At 38.4% G+C, this 19,378-nt stretch overlaps 1 protein-coding gene across 1 annotated transcript in view; it reads left to right on the forward strand.

Annotated features, from left to right (window-relative positions):
- LOC105553778 (target of Nesh-SH3-like) overlaps positions 1-19,378 on the forward strand; it is a 148,790-nt gene that overhangs the window by 6,870 nt on the left and 122,542 nt on the right. The window lies entirely within an intron of this gene.

Consider the following 19,378-nt stretch of genomic DNA (forward strand, 5'->3'; position numbering starts at 1 on the left):
ACAACCCATCACTTCTGCCATATTCTATTGGTTAGAAGCAACTCACAGGTTTACCACACAAGTTGATTGTACACCTTAGGTTACGTAAAAGTCTGAGATCCGGCCTCTGCACTCCAGCCTGAAATTTTCCATAAGAAAAAGATAAAAACAAAAAAAAAAAAAAAAAAAAAAAAAAAAAAAAGGAACGCCCAGAAGAGTCTGCAGGTAAGATGGAGGTCACAACCTTATGTAGCCTAATCACAGAAGCCACAACCCATCACTTCTGCCATATTCTATTGGTTAGAAGCAACTCACAGGTTTACCACACAAGTTGATTGTACACCTTAGGTTACGTAAAAGTCTGTCCACCACAAAGAGCTCAGTGGCTGGTAGCAAGTGATATAGTGAAACTATGAACATGGGAAATCTAACTCCAGCGAATATACTGGTTTAAGCATTAAAACTTCCTCAACTTCCTACAGAATCAAGCATTTTGTGGCAGATGCCAACATTGGCAAACTGCTAATTTGTCTCCCTCAATGGTTGAAGTTAATTATAAGAAATCTCTGAGAATTGAGATAAATATCTTAAGAGTACAAAGTAAATATTCAGTACCCGATGTGGACCTTGTTTTCTGTATACAGGAGCCCAGTCAATGCCTAGGTTCCTTTGCTGGTTTCCTCTGTGGTCCATCAAGTGTGGTTGATATCATGTAGAGAGGCACACAAAATTCCTCCAAAATAGAAAAAATGCTTTTATTCCTGCCACCATCTCTTAAAGGAAAAGAAAAAAAATAAGAAAAAAATTAACATATTAAGTAATTAACACCTATGAACTTGATGATACTATGACAAAAAAATGTGCTTTTCTGGCCGGGCGCGGTGGCTCATGCCTATAATCCCAGCACTTTGGGAGGCTGAGGCGGGCAGATCATGAGGTCAGGAGATGGAGACCATCCTGGCTAACACAATGAAACCCCGTCTCTACTAAAAATACAAAAAATTAGCCACGCGTGGTGGCACATGCCTGTAGTCCCTGATACTTGGGAGGCTGAGGCAGGAGAATTGCTTGAACCTGGGAAGCGGAGGTTGCAGTGAGCCGAGATCGCACCACTGCACTCCAACCTGGGCAACAGAGCGAGACTCTGTCTCCAAAAAAAAAAGTGCTTTTCTGAAACTTCAGTGGAGTGGCTTTTAGAGTAAATGAAAGTTACTATACGTCTAATTAAACTTGTGTGTGGAGAAAGAAAATACACTTTTATCAGTAGATGTGATGGAAGCAACTAGAAAGACCAAAGGAGTTTCTCTAAGATCCTGTTCAGTGTTAATAAAACAATTCTTCCATATGCTCTCAGGAAACAAAATTTAGGTTGTACACAGAAAGTATTCTAACCATGACACTCAGAATTTCATAGAATGTTTAATACTAGATATCCTGTGGGTCTCTTCTCTAGCCTACAGTCTTCTTTTGTGTTGGGAAGGCCTCAAAAGCTCAGGAGGCACACGGCAGGAGAGGCTGGCTTCAGGGTCTCAGACTACTTTGGCAAACTTCTGTGGACAGCAAGACTAAATCAGTACTTATTCTACTCCATATAATATTAGCTTGGGTTTCCCACCAAGAGCCTTCCACAGCAAGATTGTTAGAGTGTGTTGTAGGTTTCCCTCATCTACTAAAGCCTTGACATATATTTACAGTGATTTTGATGAACATTTAGAAGCCTTAGAGCTGCTCTGAGGTTTAAGGTCCTCTCAGTACACACGCTATGAAATCAGTTAAAGTTCCTTCCTGTGGAATTCTGAAGAGGGAGCTAGAAGATGTGACATTTTCATAGAAGATTTGTTGTCATTCTCCAGTCAAAGATCATGCTTAGAAAGCCCACCCATTAGAAAACCAGGGCAAATTCACCCACTTCAAGCATCTTCTGGTCACACTAGAAATTAATTTTAGAGAAAATTGAGGCCTAATTCACATCTCACCTATGACATAGCAATTCAATATTTTCTTCATTTAATAAGCTTACCTGTGACTATAAATACTATAACGTATATTCCAATATAGGCTATAGCCCAATATATTTAATCCTGGATGCACACGAGAATACTAAAGTTTTCAAAAATATGAGTAATGCTCTGCCTCCCCATCAAATTTATTTTAAATTTGTCTAGGGTGGGATTTTTTTTTTTAATTCCTCAGGTGATTCTAACATGACCAGGGTTAAGAACTACTGATTTGGAGATTTTTGACAATTTGTATGTATAAGTGCTTGATAAATAAATCTTTCTTGATGAGTATAGAGTAAAATTTAAAAGTTGCAAGTATATTTTTCTACTATTTAAGTTTTGATTTCTGTAAATTTAAAAGTGATTTTTATTTTTATGCTGCTTTGTTCCAGGATTTTGCAACATTGTTTGAAAAAAATTTCAGAGTTCCTCCTGAAGCTATATAAAATAAGTAAATGTGTAAAATTGAGATGAACATTTGTTTTTAGTGTTAGAACATAAGTGCTACTCTCAGAAGCCAGATCTGAGAAGTTGTGACTGTGATTTTTAAGACCAGACTTACATTTATTCATTTTGTCATTCAATTAATGTTTTTTAATCATCACATTAGGATTACAAAGATGAATAAGACATTTCCTGCATTTAAGGGGTTTGAAATCAGTTCTATTTAAAAACACTTGGCCACACAAAAGTCGTTTAGTTTTACATGAAACTGTTGGTGTGTTAATTCTTTATCCTCATTTAACAACCAACATTTGCAGGAGCTAAGCTCTCCCACTGTGTTGCCATGTACTGGCTTTAAGTGATATACATAGGAAGAAGAAAAATGAATTCAAATGTAATCTGTTAAGGAAAACAAAGCACCTCATGATTTCAGCGCAAAATATAGGAGTTAAGCAAATATGCAATGAATTTCCATACTCAGAAAGTACAGATTATGTAGATTATATTGAAAATAATTTATTTAATTGTGCACATTAACATATATATTCCAGCTGATTTTTCTATCTTATGTTAAGGATAATTTTTCGGCATGTAGCATGTCTTATAATCTGAAACATATTTAAAATGTATTCTACTGTTTCTCTAATGTAATGGAAGTTCTCTCTTCTCTGAGTAGTGGTGAATGAAACCTTGCTGAGACTTTGAACAGGAGCGCTTTGCTTACAACGAGATGCCAAGGTGGAGTTTCAAATATCCTTTCTCGTTAAATACAATTCTGTGATTTTTCCATTCTGTTAGCTGATAAGAAAACATTCTGGCTTCCCAAGGGTCTTCCTGAGAGGCCACTGTGCACGTGTGTGTGGGTGTGCGAGACCTAACAGGCCTTGCTTCTCTCAGAGCAGCAGATTCTGTCGTTCAAGGAGGGGCTTGGAGTGTCTGCCAAAGTCGTGCTGGCAGCGAGCTCTGGAATTCAGTTCTGTTCCAGCTATGTCGGCAGGAGATGTGGGACAATTTCCTTCTCCTTTCACTTTCCCAGATGAAGTTAAGACATTCTGGCCAGTTAGTTTAGAGTAAGGTATCAGATAACCTGGAAGACAGTCCCTCCATTCCTCTCCAGGCACATCCTCTCCAAACTCTCCTAATGATCCTGCTGTCACAGAATTCTTCCCTAACTATTCCTTTTTACAAGAATTAAAAGGGAAATGATGCTGGGCATGCTCTGCCATATCAGGTTTACCTAGTTTGTAGTTTTGTTATGAACTGGAAAGATAAACACTGAAAATTAGCAACATGGGTTAGTGGGTAAAGTGCAGGAGTACACGTGAGCCCAAGCAAGTCATTAGGTTGGTGCAAAAGTCTTTGTGGTTTTTGCCATTGCTTTTAATGGCAAAAACCTCAATGACTTTTGCAGCAACCTAATGCTTCACCTTTCTGAACATCAGGGTTTTTTTCTCTAAAAAAAGGAAATAATAAAAGTATCAGTCTTCTTTTTAGCTTTCATTAACAAGTAATATTCGAGTGGCATTAATGGATTTTTTTGATAGTAACTTTCTTAACCAAAGTAAACAAATGTGAAGACCGGGTACATTTTTAAAACTCTTTACCTGCTGATATAGTTTGGCTCTGTGTTCCCACCCAAATCTTGTCTCGAATTGTAATCCCCATAATCCCCACATGTGGAGGGTGGAACCTGGTGGGAGGTAATTGGATCATGGGGGTGGTTCCCCCATGCTGTTCTCACGATAGTGAGTGAGTTCTTACGAGATATGATGGTTTTATAAATGGTAGTTTTTCCTGTACTCTCACACGTTCTCTCTCTTGCCTGCTGCCATGTAAGATGTGCCTGCTTCCCCTTCTGCCATAATTCTAAGTTTCCTGAGGCCCCTCCAACCATGCAGAAGTGTGAGTCAATTAAACCTCTTTCCTTTATAAACTACCCAGTCTTGGGTATTTCTTTATAGTAGTGTGAAAATAGACTAATACATCTGCCTTGGCAGTGATGGAAAGATCTAGACGCTCCAGTAGCCTGGACACTGATACTGAGCAGAAAGAATACCCTGGCTGGGTGTCAAAGTCTAGAGTGTCTGAGCCTGTGGCGTGGCATCCACACAGTGAAACAGGATCTGCAGAGAGAAGCCAGGGCACTGGGAGTGTTTTCAACATAATTCTTGCCATGAGCATCCCACTGCTGTTCCCTCATCCAACTCTCCCTGAAGGAGTTTGGAAGATCCTGCTCAGAGCATATTTGTCTTTTACGGTGAAACATCCGAAAGTACAAGTTGTGGTCCTTGGTCATTTTTTTCTCCGCCTATCCTTGGGATGCAATTCCATGTGACTTGGCCTGCTCCTGGATGCCTCCTGCAGTCTGTCTGGTCAGTCTGCAGGTACTGGATTAGTTTGATTGCGTGACTCTTTTTCTGCACTCCCTCTTTTCGTTCCTAATCCTTCTCTTTCCTAAACTTTCATCCTCCTTCTTCTGCCCCTCCTCTTTGTCCCTTCTCTCAACATGATGAGAGTCTTCAGAGCATTCTCCTGGCTTCCACCCCCTCCTGGTGACCACTTTGGCCCATGTCCTTGCCTCACAGCTGACTCCTCATCTGTTTGGATGCGGCAGGAATTATCCTTTGGAAGACAATGCACACTTTGTTATCTTTTTAAAGGCAAAAGTGTTGTTTCTACGTCATGCAAAATGTTCCACTTGGTTGAAGAATATCATTGCTTCCTGTTCATTTATCTTGGCATGACCAATCTTGGAAGAGCACACATTTATATTCATTTGATCAGCTCTGTGTATATCATATTAGACAAACCATAACTGTATATTCACACTATAGCATTCCTAAATGGCTTTGGTTATAACATAAATCACTATGTCCCTTGAAGGGTGGCAACAACATATGCACAATAGCAGTCAGACATTATACTGTTCTTTTGTAAAGCTTGTTTTCAGTTTATTCTGGATGTTTGTTCTAGTGTAGTTGGAGTTTGATATTTTGAAGAATTTGCAGAGAATTCTGCTGTTTTCCAGTGGATCTTTCATTCAAATGTCATATTTCTCTTCATTTGTCTTGTAACCAATATTTCCATGAAACTGAGTTTCTGTGTAAAGTGTGCCCAGGAAATGGTGATCCTGTAATTGGCGACTAGAACACAGTTGCAGGCATTTATTACCATTTCAACATATAAACCTCTTTCTTTGATCTCCATTTCTCTATCTGGCTGTCTTGGCTATACTCAATGGATGACTTCCAAATTTTCCTCTCATTCTTTGTTCATAACCCTCTTCTTTCCCACTTGCGTGTCTTCTCAGGTTCTAATTCTTGTGCTTGGAAGACCCTCATGATCTCTGCTATGGTAACTTTATATGTTCTGTTGGCTTTTAGACTTTTAAATTATAACCCATATTAATAGTGAATACTGGAAAAAATGTGTATTTCAATGAGCTTTCCAAATCCAGGTGTGTATGTGTTTGCACATATGCATGCCATGTTGGATTGTTGTGCTGGTTCATCTTGTGATACAAATAAAAAACAAGGGAGGCTGAGGCAGAAGAATGGCATGAACACGGGAGGCAGAGCTTGCAGTGAGCCGAGATCACACCACTGCACTCCAGCCTGGTAGACAGAGCAAGACTCTGTATCAAACAAAAACAAAAACAAAAACAAATAAGAAATCGATGAAAGTTCTACAAACCGACTAAATTTGGTGTGACACACAATGAATTTTTGAATGATCAACATATTGACAGTAGCATGGTTTAGAGTTTTGCTCTAATGTATAACAACGTAGTTGCAAAATTCTTTATAGACAGTCTTTCAGCAAAACAAGTGATTTTGAACATTATCCCATTTTGTGAACAACTCAAATTTTAAATATTGATATTACAACTGAGTTACCAGAATGACTAATAAGAAATATCATTGGATTACTTAGAGAATTAACAATACTTCATAGGACAGGTTAGGCAAAATTCCTTCTCCACATGTTCTTGGCAATAAATCCCATTTTCACAAATTTTCAAAAACATGTCAGTGCCTTTTCAAATATTGTCAGGTGCCTTTCTCAGTTGTTTGCAAGGAACGTGCATTGAGTCTTATAAAAAAAAAATCCCATAAATTTGTCAGCCAAATTGCATTATATAACACTTGTTCTTAACTGGCCATTCAATGCAAACATCTGTTTTCACTTACGTCGGAAAATTAAGACAACAAGTATTTACTGTGGTGTTTTCCAAAGTCGTCATAACCCATGGCTCAGATGTCATCTGTAAGGTTTCTGTGGTGTCCCAGAAACATCCATTTCAAACATTCCTTTTCATGGTTGGAGGTTGATAGACCACAAAGGGACCACAGATGTTAACACTAAATAAATTTCCTGTGAATTATCAAATAATTTAAAAGGCATTAAAGGATAAGCATTAGCAGAGTAAAGATCCTTTTAGGGAGATCTCTTTTCATGGACTTTCTTATTTTGTAAGAGTAATTCTTTCTTTTAAAAACATGGCAAGAAACATTTACCTCTGATTTTTAGCTCTGAATCTAAAATCTCTCTCCCACCTACCCTTTTTCATTTATGAACTTGCATCCTACATCTACAAGGCCTGGTTGTGGAAGATAATTAGATGGAAATAAAAGAAATTTTATGACTTGACTTTGTTTTAGTGAAATATGGCTATTTAACAGACCTGGAGATAATTACTCTCACTCACAGTATATGGAAAAGCAAAGAATCACTGAGTGCAGTGGTCCTCCAGCTTCAGCAAGCATCATAATCTCCTAGAGGGCTGGATAAACTCAGAACACTGGGCTCCATCCCCAGAGTTTCTGACTCAGTAGCTCTGAGGTGGGGTGGTCTGGAGAATTTGTCTCACAAATTCTTGTGAGAACATGTCTCACAAGTTCCCAGATGATACTAGCAATGCTGGTCCTGGGATCACATTTTGGAAACCACTGACTTAGTGAATCTGCTAAGTATGCAGAGTCCTGCCTCCCGTAACCTCCTTGCCTTTCACTCCCCCCACCCTTACTATACTCACATCAGATTCTGATTCAGTTGTTCTGGTAATCTGCATGATACACAACTATCACTGATGATTCTCATGAGATTAACCATGCATTGATAAATAATGCTGATCTCTTTATATAATCAGTACAAAGCACTGAGGTACTACTTTGAAGAAAGTGGATAATACAAACTTAGCTACCTTAGTTCTAGAAATTTGGAGAATCTGTGCTTTCTGTTGTTAAGTATATGATACATATCTGTAGAAAAAAATTTAGCTTGATAGAGTGAGACCCTCTAGTTCTTGAGATGAACTTGCTGGCTGCCTTTTATAATTAGAAACTATTCTTTACCATAGCTAGCTGGAGTCCTGGGCAGCACTTGCTTAATGTAACCTTGTTTGGTGGTGAGTAATGTTTAAAACTTCAGCTGAGAGGTTTTGGTGACATTATGAGTTATTAGTGGGAGTCATTCCACTTGTGTATATGTATTAAAGTTAATGCCTAATATTAACCAGAGGCATGTGTTAAGTGTAACCCAAATTCAAGAAAACTCACTATAAAGTATGGACAGTTTACTTTACTAGGTCAATGAAGAAAGACACAGTTGTGACACTAAAGATGAATTTGATACTTCATGTGAATGTTTTCTGTCATTTTGTCTTACATAGAGTGTTGGCCAGCCCTTCAGCTAGAATTGGACATCAGCCTATTGTTGAGCATTAGCTGTGACATTTGCACTTGGCAGCCAGCTGAAAACATTGTGTGTGTAGCTTGCAGGTTAGAGTTTCTTTTCTTAAGCTCAGGGGAGTCATAAAACCCTTGAAGTTGTATGCAGACTAGTACAGTTGTGGGTATGTGCATTTTCAGGAGTGTTGGTCTTTGGATATTGAGCTTTTTGAAAAAGTCTAAGAGCTGATAAAACTTAAGAACTGTCTAGACAGATGCCTTTTACTAAGCAAGAATTAGGATGGGTCAAGCGAAGGGCTGGAAGAATTACTACTATATGCATAGATCATGCAGAGAGGGCCTCGAGATGGTCCATGAAAAATCTCATACTTTGTAACTAAGACATGAGCACACAGTTTATTTTATGTAATTTCTTTTGATGTGGCACAAAAAAAAATTTAAGTGTGGTAGTATCCAAGGTGGCCCTCAATTATTCTCACCTGTTGTCATTCATGCTCTTATATAGTCCACTTGCACACTGAATCAAGGTTGGGCTGTGTACTCATTAAATATGGAAAAAGTGAAGTGAAAATATGTAACTTTCAGAGGCTAAGTCATAAAGGACATTGCAGTTTACACCTTGTTCATTTTCTTGGATCACCCATTCTGGAGAAAACCAGCTGGCGTGTCCTGAAACCCTCAAGCAGACCTATGGAGAGGCCCACACCATGAAGGGCTTAGACTTCATGCCTATATCCAGCACAAATTTGCTAGCCATAGGAGTGAGCCATCTGGGAAGCACATCTTCCAGCCCCAGTCAAGCCTTCAGATGATGGTAATCCTGGCCAATATCTTAACTGCAACCTCATGAGACATTCTGAGCCAGGACTGCCCAGTTGTGCTGCTCCCAAGTACCTGATCCACAGAAACTGTGTGGATGATGAATGTTTATTGTTGATTAAGTCACTAAGCTTTGGGTTAATCTATTATACAGCAATAGATAACTAATGTAGGGAGCATATGTGATGCCTTTTTAATTTTAAAGGACTATTTAAATGGAACAAAAACAGAATGAGAAATGTAATAATCTTATCTGTTGGCATATGGCTTTGGAAATGTAGTTTTGCCTATGGGCAAAAGAAAATTGGAAATAAATACAGGAAGAGAATTTTGGGATCAATTACCTTTTCCAGGACCACAAAAAACTGAGCATAAATGCTGCTTAAAGAGTGATTGGAAAAATACATGAACAATTATCCTTTTAAAAAAATTCATAGAAAATGTTTGGTAGTTTAGAGCAGCTAAAGGACCATATCTCCTGAGGCCTTCATAGATGGCCTTGTCTTTCATTCCAGAGGCCATCTTAGGACTAGCCTTAGGCCAAGAGCGTGGATCTGTACTGGTCCTGCTATCATTTAGAAGAGTTGACCTGTGCCCAAGATAGCTTAAAAACAGACAGATCTGAGATCTGCCCTGTAGCTGACCTATATCCCCGAATTCCCTTGAGGAAAAAAATGGGCCTCCTGGGACAAATTTGGATCAGACCAAGCTTTCATCTCCTTAGCCTTAGCTTTTGAAACTTATGCCATGGCATTCTCGTGTAATTATATCTCCAGGGTAGGCATTGTGAAATTTCTCATCTCTTATTAAAATATCATTTTCTATGCATCTAACATTATGATAGAATAAATAAAGAAAGAAGAAAAATGGTTACCATCCTGGTAGAATTTATATCCTAGCAAGAGGAATACACAAACCAAACAGGATACTACAATGTAATAAATGCTAAACTGAGGAAGGAATAAAGCTGAACTGGGCTTTATTCCTTTCCAAAAATAGTTTTATTTTTCTTAGGAGAATTGAGAAGGCTTTGAACAGGGCCTTCTCTGCCATCCTGCAAAATTTTATGGCATTTCCATATGTTTTTTATTAAAAAAAGAAAAAGCTTCATGTAGGGAATATTTTATATGCACCATCTGTGGAGGGTGAGAAAATTTTTCTAACCCCAAACCAGAATACATGATAAATATGAATATATTTTTGAAGAAGCAGGCAGCATATTTATAAACTAGGGCTCTCTCAGAACATTAAAGACATTTTAACTCTATATTTTACCTATAGTTTACTTCATTAATGGATGCCACTATTGCTTTAAGCTGAACACATTTGCTCCCTTCAAAAATATTGTTTATAAAATGATTATGAGGAACAACCACAGACCCTTATCACCAGTTGCTAAGACCTTATTAAGAAAGCACATAACAAAACATAAAAATTGGGTAAGGAGTTTCCATCCAGTTGGCCAGTCCCTTGGCCAGTCAAGATCTGGGTTGCCTGGATAATACAGGTCACAGGGGACAAGGAGTCTTCCGATTAGTGCCTCTTCCCAGACCAAATACCAGTCTGGATTCAGAGGCTTTTTTTTTTTTTTTTTTTTTTTTAGGGTGTTTTTTTTTTTTTTTTTTTTTTTTGCTAGTATGTATCATCATTCAGGGGAACCACAAGGCCCCCTGTGGTCTCTTGCTTTCACTCAGATTCAAGGCATATTGGACTTGACCTTCCCAGAGCATCCCATAGTTGCCAGGGAAGGATTGTTTTGGTGGTGAAAACATGTCATTTCTTACCCCTCCTTGATCCACTCTCAATACACACATCTAATTAAATAAGCAAAACATTTAGGCTTTTGAAGCTAATGCTATTTGTGAAGGAGTGAAAAAACTGAGTCAGGTCTAAAAGCATCATCCCAACAGGGAGGGTGCCACTAGAAAAGTCACAACTTTGACTACAGACCAACTATTATATAATCCATTTCCCATCCTGTCCTTGGAAATGGGGAGCCCCTTCATCCTTACCAGCCCATCTACCCCAAGGCAGCTAGATCACAGCTGGGGCTCCCTTCTAAAGTGACTCACTTGCCCCTAGGACTCCCTTACTAGAAGTGGGGTTATATTGCCTTGAGGTTCAATTTTGTTATCTTGTTTACTAAAGTTGAATTTCAGTGTGACAATACAAGGAGGCATCTTCTAATGATTAAAAGCTTTTATCTACATCCAAGTGTAGACATTTTTTATTTTTGCAATATCCTTCTCTCTGTTTTTTCTAAGACAAGGTAATAATAAAAATTCTCTTGAAAAAAATCCCTATACTATTATTAATAGATGGAATTATAAAATAATCTTCAGATTACCATATTAAAATAACTAACTTCTTATCAAGCTGGAGAGCTTTTTTGCCTAGACTGTCTATAAACAACTTGCTTGCTGTCTGTTACAGAGAGAACATCTTAAATAGCATCTTGGGCAGGTTTCACTTTCTAGAATGCTCATGTCTTGGGATACCTGTTATTCCATGTCACACCCTAAAGCTAACTGTGACTTATTTTGACATTACTTTCAGATAATTAGTAAATATTCTTCTGTAGTTTTATCTTAATCTAGGTAATAAGCAACAAATACCTTTTAAAACTCTTTCTAGGTTTAAACGCACCACAAAAGATACCTTCTCTAGTTCCTTTGTCTATCTAATTGCTTTATTCAATCCAATAAATTTTTATATTTTGTCAATGTTAATCAAGATGTAAAGCATTTCCATATCCCTGGAATGTTCCATTGTGCTTTGTAGTCAATCCCTTCTCCTACTCCTAGTCTCTGGCAACCACTGATCTGATTTCTATCCCTATAGTTTTGCCTTTTCCAGAATGTTCTATGAATAGAAGTATATTAACATTTTTTGTCTGGTTTTTGTTCACGTAGCATAGTGCTTTCATAATATATCCATGCTGTTGCATGTATTAGTAGTTAGCTCCTTTTACTGGTTGAGTAGAATTTCATTATATGGCCATACAGCAACTTGCTCACTCACCAACTGAACATTAAGGTTGTTTCTAATTTGGGGCCAATATGCATAAAACTGCTATAAGCATTTGCTTACACAGGTCTTTGTGTGAACATATATTTTTATTTCTCTTGGATAAATATGTGGGAGTGAGATTGCTTTTTGTCATGTATTAAGTGTATGTTTATAAGAAATATCAAGCAGTTTTTCCTAAGTGGCTACAACATTTTTTTAATAGCAAAGTATGAAGATTTCGGTTGCTCCAAATCCTTGCCAGAACTTGATATTGTTGATTTTTAAAATGTTGTGTTTTTATTTTTAGCTGCTAATAGGAAAGAGTCAGATAAGTTTAGACTCCATGTCTCTATTCGTTAGGCATACTTGTTAGGCATATTTCTTTAAAAAATGCATGATCCATTTTCTTAGAAACCACGTCTTGTCTAAAAAGTATAACAGTTGGCAAATTAATTTGCTGAAGCTCACACTAATTTCTTATCAGATGAGATAATATGTGGAAATTGGCTACATTTGTCTGGCACAGAGGGAACTTTCAAAAAAGTTTAGTCTTGTCTCCTTTTCTGACTATATCTTGTATTCATGAGTCATCGTAAGCCAAACATTAAAATTCTATAACTTAAATTGAACCGTCATATAATTTTTGCCATTTGGGGCTTCAAGAGTCAATTTAAGCCTGCTTTAAATGCTTTGAAAGACAGTGCTCTGGGGAAGAAAATGCTAACTAAATCTGAGCATCTCATGTTATGCAGAAATTATAGGCCTTATCTTCATTCATAATGAAGGTGTTGGTGAAAGAAGGAATGAAGCAGAAAAAAATGATCACTGGATTGGAAACAAAACACCTCTATTTTAGCCCTTATTCTGCTTCTAACTGGACGGGTGACCTTGGAAGAACAAATTTAACCTCCATGGGTCTTATTTTTCTCGTTGAAAAAACATAGAGCATAATACAATTGATTCTCATTATTCGCAGTAGTAATGTTTTATAAAGTTGCTGGAAACACCAAATTAGCCAAACCATTGTTTCTACAGGGAAATATGGAGTTGGATTCCTGTGAGCCACTGATCACAACATTTTCATCAATGAATCAGTACATAACTTTGTTTTATGTGTGTTTCTGTTTAATGATGCTTTACTTAATGTACATTGTTGATTCATTAACATTGAATTCATGGCCAACAGCAGTATAGCTCATGACTGAATGAAGCTTATCTAACTCACGTTTTTGCTCTGCAAGACACATCACAGCCTTCTCGTGCTCAGAAACTCTAGACAGCCCTTCAGCACTATACTTAGGGGCTGCTTAAACAGTGAAGTCACTAACAAAGAGCACAAAAATGGGAAAGGTGTGGTGCTACGTCAACTGTGAAAAGGACACTTGTTTACAGTCTGAGAGCTGAAACAAGAAGGCAGAGCATCACTTTGTTCAACCTTAGCCAGAAACAGGCACCTTGGGTGACTCAGATTTTTCTCCATTCCTCACATGTCCACAAATAAGTCTGAAATGCTTTGTGTATTAATTTTGGGATTAAAAACAAATGTTAATTAGTGGAAAAATTTGCAAATATGCAATCTGCAAAATAATGAAGCTTGGCTGTTATTTGCTCCTTCTGTTCCATAGGATAAATCATGCATGTTGATGTGAAAGGATGTGGTATGCTGTTATTGCTGTTTTAGCATGGGCGTTTTCCCCAGCCAGGGGCTAAGAAATCCAAAACATTCAGGAAAAAAAAGGGAATCAATCTCAATACTTAAATACTTCACTCACTGGGCCTCACACACCATAAGCAAATTAGAGAAACTGGAGAGCCTAATGGAAATGCTTATTTACCTTTACAAATGTGCATTAACTTATGAAGATAACATCTTGATGAGAGCCTTGAGTGGCCAAAATAAGAACTCCATTGTTTCCTTATGGTGGCGACGGGCTTGTTGGAACCTGGTTGTTTTAGTGCCCATTTGCAGATGCCTGTAGGACTGTTTCTAAACTAAGTGGTCATCCATCACTTCTCTTGTTGGCCCAGAGATTAATTTTCACATCTTAAAGGTACTTTATAAATATTTGCTAGCACTAGTTTATTTGCAGATCCCTTTCAGTACAGAGGGGTTTCCACATAAAAATTCGATTTTTAATTTAAAAAGCACTTTCACATAGATATCTCACTTTAATTTCTATGGTGTAAGTTTTATTTCTAAAATATAATGCAGATGTTGTTTTAATGGCAATGCTAGCTTTATGAAATAAAAGAGATTCTAAATACACTGACGTGTGGAGCTAGAGAGGTGAAATTACCAGGTGGCAGAAATGTGTTCGTGAGAATCCAGTGCTTCAGGGAAGGATGACATTCCATTCCCAGCTGCCCTTCTCCCTGCCCCTTTTTAGGAAGGCACACCCTTCTCAGCCGCATTTCTGTGATTCCTCCGCTGAGAAAGTGCATGTTGATTTCGCTGGCAAGAATCCTCACACCTCCTTTCTGTTTTAATTTCCATTTTAAAATATATTTTTAATGACCTTGTTCCTGATCCTGATCTTTTAAAAAGCTGTGGTTTTGCTGGGACAAAGAACAAAAAACATCTTGATGAGCAGATGAATGAAATCCAACTTCCATCAACATCTATCAAACACCCACCACATATAAAACTCTGTACTTACCAGCTGCTTTCATTTCTATTGGAGGATATAATTCTATGTGAGGCATTTTTGATAGTTGAGGGGGAAAATTCTAGAACAAGCAGTAAACATAAAAGTGGAAGCACGTTTTGTCTTTGAGGCCCACCCTGTGTTCTCCATCCTGGGCCTGGTGTCCCTAACACCTAAAGACTCATCTTGCCCCATTCCAAACTTGCCTTCTCCTTATAATGCTGTCAGCTCCAGCCTATCCCATCACCATGCTTGGTCAAAATTTCCCTAGTTAGTACCTCATTCCTGCTAGCCTACTCTTGAAAATTACCTGCCATACTTATTCTCTTGAAACACTTGCTTTTTATCTAACGGTGCTTATGTAAAGCCCTAATTCAAGAGCATCAGGCCTATCTTCTCTCATGGGAAGATTTCAACCAGCAGGTAGCATTATAATGGAAGAATTTCTTATATCATGAGATCCTTTCTATGTCTCTTAGAAGTCTTGTCAAATAAGCAGTCACCTCTTCTGTTTAAATGTCAGCTGGGTCCTGGAAAATGCACCAAGCAGGCCAAGCCCAGTGGCTCACGCCTGTAATCCCAGCACTTTGGGAGGCCGAGGCGGGCGGATCACGAGGTTAGGAGATCGAGACCTTCCTGGCTAACACAGTGAAACCCCGTCTTGACTAAAAACACAAAAAATTAGCCGGGCGTGGTGGCGGGCGCCCGTAGTCCCAGCTACTCGGGAGGCTGAGGCAGGAGAATGGCGTAAACCCGGGAGGCGGAGCTTGCAGTGAGCCGAGATCGCGCCACTGCACTCCAGCCTGGACGACAGAGCAAGACTCCGTCTCAAAAAAAAAAAAAAAAAAAAGCACCAAGCAATGTCTTCACTGCAGAAATTCCTAACTGAAATATAAATGTTTGCCTGACACTTGCGAGGCATGCTGGGGAAGGCTGTATATTTAAAGGCTGTATGTTTAATCCAGAAAATGGTATCAGCAGCCACCACAATTCCTTGAAGCAGTTATCATTACCAAGAGAGCAGCTTTAAGAACTCTTTGTTTGATGGATATCTTGGAGTATCTCAGTTTTGATTAGGATTTAAGGAAAACAACTATTGGCATGGAGCATGTGACGTGAGCCGCTGTGAAGACCACTGCCCAATCTTTTCATTTTCATACTGAGATGGAGTAACAGTCACTAACAGGTGGCCGTTCATGGCCCTCCCACCTTCTTGGGCACTTGAATGTTTCCAGGAGCCCTAACCTGTAAGGAGAGGGAGAACGGGTACTGCAAATACAGAAGAAAACTTTCAGCACAAGCTGCAGAGCTGCTATCCTGGGGGAACTACCCTACTAGGAGGAAGTAACAAGCCAGGAACTTGTGCTGCCACTTGACTGCCTTTCCTCCTCCTCCTCAAACCTGAAGGCCCAAAGTAGAGGAGTGAGGTCTATCCCTGTGAGAGTCTGGGACTCTCTAGAATGATCAAGAGCAAGCAAATTAATAAAAATTGCTTGAATTGTTTTATGTATTTGAGAGGAGCAAGAGTAAGACCCCAAATCCCAGTCTGGGTCTATATGTCTCTATATGTCACATTACTCTGCAACTGGATACCTGTGAGTTGGACATCATGTACTTTGTCATATTTTTTAGTGTGCTCCCTTTGGAAGGAACTGTAGCTACTTCCCCAAGTGTCCAATGGGGTGCTCCATTTTTCACTGAAACAAAAATCAATGTATTTCAAAGTCAAATTGATGCTTCTGATTTTACCACTTAGCATTGTGATGGAGTAAGAAGCCTAATTTCTGCTTCAAATCAAAAGTCAGTCGTTCATTCAACAAATTCTTATGAATTGCTCCTTATAGTTCAAGACCTTTCGGAGAACGCATATGGATAAAAGTGACCTTTCTTTTTTAACAATATAACATAGACCTGAACAGGCCATCTGGGCATGTGACTATAGTAGATTTTAGGCTGCAGCAAGATGTTAGAGGAAAGACCAAGGTTAGACTAGACCTGTACCCATGAGAGTAGCCTCGTGGGAATATTCTATTGAAAGAAATGCTGTAACTCCTATATAACGTGAAATTTGTAAATGAAGACCATTTAATAATGACTTCCTTTGTAGAATATGTGTAGCTTGTGATTAAGACTAATTTTACACGAGCAGAAAAAAAGTATAAAATGCATTTTCCTCTAACCTTAAAAAAAAAAAAAAACTTTGCTAAGATTATTGGGGATTTCCTCTGGCTCTTGGCAAATTATCTACAAAAAAATGAGTTAACACTCTTAGATGTGGACTCTTCCTACTCCACCCTGACTCTATTCCAGCAAAATTCATTCTTCCTTTTCAAAAGGAATGATTCTTTTTTCTTGATGACATAGGTCGGCTTTTCCATCTGTTTAGAGCTATGCCTCGAGATTTAAAGATAGTATAGGGGTTTTTTTCCCCCTTTCTTTTCCAATGCACACTTTTGGAACAAGATGCTGTTCTGTATATAGCATTTATTATTTGTGATTGATGGAGAATTTTTTTCAAGTTTATAATAAAATCCAGAGTCAAGGATCTGCTGCTGGCCACATTTATTGGGCGAGCCCATCCCTTTAGTACTTGGCTCTTGCTCTCTTTGCAAGAGGCAGCAGGGGATGCCTGATATGGGGCCGGATTGGTAGGCAGGAGTCCAGGGTTCTAATTCTGGCAATGCCACTGGCTAGCTCTAGAGCCCTACATAAGTCATCTGACTACACTTGGCCTCAGCTATCTCAGCTTTAAAATGAAGAGCTTGGTCTATAATCTCTAAACTCTCCTCTATCTCTAGAACTCAGGATGCTGTACTCCATATGTAAGATCACTTTGGGAATTGCCTTGTGGCTCACTGCAGGCTGTATGTGTGGAAGTCTTGGCTGTGATTCAAGTCTGTGACTTTCTTGCTTCGTGGTTTGCATCACTTAGACCATGTCTATGCCTCCCCGCCCTTTGTGTCAAACACTGGATCTGCGTAAGATGAGGCAACACTGACCTTATTGGTGAACAGATTACTCCTTCTACAGGTTTGAAAAAGCCCAGCAAATCCCAAAGGGCCCATGCCTGCAGGAGAAACTGACATTCAAAGAATAATCTGTACTTTTTTTTTTAAGATAGCAAATTATGAGTTGAACAATGAGAACACGTGGACACAGGGAGGGGAACATCATACTCTGGGGCCTGTCGGTGGGTTAGGGGTTAGGGGAGGGGTAGCATTAGGAGAAATACTTAATGCAGATGACGGGTTGATGGGTGCAGCAAACCACCATGGCACATGTATATCTGTGTAACAAACCTGCACGTTCTGCACACATATCCCAGAACTTAAAGTACAATAAATAAAAAGAAATGAAAAAAAGTATATTAAAGAATCAATAATATAAAATTTTGCTGTAAAAAGCTATCACTTAAGGGAGCCCCAAATAATCTTCAAGTTACTTTTCAGTTTAAGAGATACAGACCTTCTAATTTCAACTTGACCACACACTATGGACTAAATGATTACCTTTAATTTTGTGAGACGGTTTTTAAGATCTGAGTTTTCACTTTCCTATTTGATTGCAGCAAAATCACAAAATTAAACTAGGTAACATAATTATAGGTAGCAAAATACTATATATTTCTTGTATAGCTGTATACATTTCTTATTATGCAAGAGAATAATAAAGTGAAAAAAGTATACAAATTGGATTTTCCCTGTTCTCTTTCCAAGCATTTTAAAAGAGATTTTTAATCCATGAAATTCCTTCCTTGGCATTTTATTCCCCTTAGGGAAAAAACTATATATATATATATAAAATTTCCGAAATGAATCATTCAGGATTTGTTTTTCTTAACAGGATTTTGGGATTCAAAGCTGTATATTATAGTAATAGAATAAAAGGCTGAAAGTAACTTCAATCATATACAGAATATGGGGCAGGTATGGCCAGATTGTTCTATTAGAACTCCCCAGGCTCATCCATGGTAGTCCTTGCCTGTGTCCTCTAATATCACATAGCCCCATTTTGATGTCAGTTTCAACCATCTGATGGTTGGCCCCCTCCTAATCTCAGTCATTTCAGTGAATTTAAAAAGACAATGTGGCTACTGACCTAAATAACTACAGTTTTTCACATAGGAATGCTTTTTTTTTCCCCCCCATTTTTTTCTTTTCCTGTGCCCCTTGTGAACATCTATGAATGTATATTTTTATGAAGACAAGGCTGGACTGAAAACTATTGACTATTTGCAGATTAAAATTGTATTTTTTATAAAATGTTCATTGGGGCATTTCTATTCCTAGACTAATATAGTAAAACTTAAAGGTCAAGCTAGTTGTAATTATTCTACCTTATTGAACTGTTTTTGAATTGATTGAAATCAGAACATTACAAAGAGACATGGGTAAATCACCATAAAATTGGAATAATTTTTATTGCATATTCACAAGTTAAATTGTTCTTTGTAATATTAGTGCTCCAAAAGGTTGAGAGGCCCAACATGTCTGAAACATCATCAATCTCAAATAATATTTATTTTATTTTATTTTATTTTATTTTTGAGATAGAGTCTCACTCTCTTACCCAGGCTAGAGTGCAGTGGCACGACCTCAGCTCACTGCAACCTCCTCCTCCCAGGTTCAAGTGATTCTCCTGACTCAACCTCACAAGTAGCTGGGATAACAGGTGCCCACCACCCCACACCTGGCTAATTTTTGTATTTTTGACAGAGACGAGATTTCACCATGTTGGCCTGGCTGGTCATGAACTCCTGACCTTAAGTGATCCACCTGCTTCGGCCTCCCAA

Source organism: Mandrillus leucophaeus, unplaced genomic scaffold (genome assembly GCF_000951045.1).
Source record: "Mandrillus leucophaeus isolate KB7577 unplaced genomic scaffold, Mleu.le_1.0 Scaffold608, whole genome shotgun sequence".
NCBI classification, from domain to species: Eukaryota; Metazoa; Chordata; class Mammalia; order Primates; family Cercopithecidae; genus Mandrillus; species Mandrillus leucophaeus.